Genomic DNA, 1,671 nt, shown 5'->3' with positions numbered 1-1,671 from the left:
TATATATATATATATATATATGTAGTCGTGAAACCTGGTTGGAACTGGTTGAGATCTTTCCAGGACACAAAGAAAACGGATAATAAAAGCCCAGAGGCAACAAGTAATCTTGAATCATGATTTAATGTTGATTGGAACTTATATAATCTTATTGCAACATTACCTATATAATCCTTATTGAGATAGAAACCCAGAAGAAACAAATAATTCAGTCTTATGATTTGATGTGATTTAGTAATGTACCACTAATCAAGGTGATGAATTATGTGAACTTGATTTAAAGAGTAAATGTGAGAAATCATAAAGGAATAGTCTTATTAAAGTTAGATGAGATGTCTTAATGCTGTGTCGCAATAACAGAGGCTGTGTGGGAATAAAAGAGGCTGTGTGAGAGCAAGAACTGTGAGTACGGAAGAAACAGGAAGCGGGATTGTGAAATAAGCAAAAGCATAAGATGTCAAGCGCAGATAGGAGCTGCAGCAAGGGTAAAAAGGAAGTGCAAGAACTGAGTAGGGAAGAAGATAACGGTTAGCCAAGGCGGTTGACGTCAAGAAGAATGGGGCAACGGGAGATTGTGCAAGCAGCTAGTGCATGTACAACCAAGATGCAGAAGTAGATAATTGTGTAAGTTGCAAATGTGCACACGACTGAAATACCGAGGGTATAAAAAGTACAGGCAAGAGAAGAATGGGGTTCTTTGTTCCTGCAGTGTTCAAGTCAAGACCAAAAGAAGATGCAGGATCCAGATTGGGGCTATACTTTGAATCCACGGGAAGGTGAAGACTTGGCACTGCTCTAGAAAGGAACAAGATCCGTAGATAAACGGATCTTGTTCCTTTCTAGAGTAAGGCAGATTCGACATCGTCACCTATGGATAAAGAACTGAGCTCATGAAGAATACTCACCAATTCAACTTTGGATTTATTCTAAAAAAAAAAAGGACTCTGCTATGGCAAGATGTGTCCCTGACCATGGAATTTAAAGTTTTCTGCTGTCAAGATCAACTCAGCATCTGGGAAAGAGTGGAACTGCATCCCAAAGCCTCTCTTAAGGTTCAGTGACACAGTATAGGGACTAGAGGGAGGTGTGATTTCTAAAATTCTTTTATATCTTTTAATCTTTTGATTTTTGATTGAAGTAGCTGTATGTCATTTTCCCCTGCTAAAGCTTACTAATAAAATATTAAAGTCTACTTGATGCTGTGGACAGTTAAATTAATTAAGTCATAGGAATAATAATTCTTTTGGTTAATATCAAATCAATGTTCACGATCCTATTGAATTGGGGGTTTCAGACGTTTCTTTAGTTATGATAAAAAATGACCTTGGGACTCGTGCAGAGTCTCTAAAATTATCTAGACTGTAACAAGTGTACGTTATTAATAGAGAAAGAGCTGCCGTTAACTGGCGTGGTTTCTGGAGTCAGGCTACCACAGGCTATTTGGATGTCGGATCCATTTACTGTAAAAGGTCATAATCTCAGGATCTGAAGGTGGTTGGAGTCTAGACCAGTGGTTCTTAACCAGGGTTCGATGAGTCGGTCTCAGGGGTTCGGCAGAGCTTCTGCCGCGGAGGTAAAGACACACTTGTGTAAAGTCGTAATGACGCTCCCCGCTTTGCCATCACTTGCTGCAGAGGATCACGTTACATTGCTGAGCCAATCAGAGGATCA

General features: G+C 39.5%; 1 protein-coding gene across 1 annotated transcript in view; it reads right to left on the bottom strand.

Moving 5' to 3' along the window:
• The window catches only part of LOC103460267 (uncharacterized), a 22,241-nt gene that overhangs the window by 4,133 nt on the left and 16,437 nt on the right, over positions 1 to 1,671 (bottom strand). The gene's annotated exons all lie outside the window — the stretch shown is intronic.

This window comes from Poecilia reticulata, unplaced genomic scaffold (assembly GCF_000633615.1).
Source record: "Poecilia reticulata strain Guanapo unplaced genomic scaffold, Guppy_female_1.0+MT scaffold_219, whole genome shotgun sequence".
In the NCBI taxonomy this organism is placed as follows: domain Eukaryota; kingdom Metazoa; phylum Chordata; class Actinopteri; order Cyprinodontiformes; family Poeciliidae; genus Poecilia; species Poecilia reticulata.
This window is presented reverse-complemented; position numbering and strand designations above follow the sequence as displayed.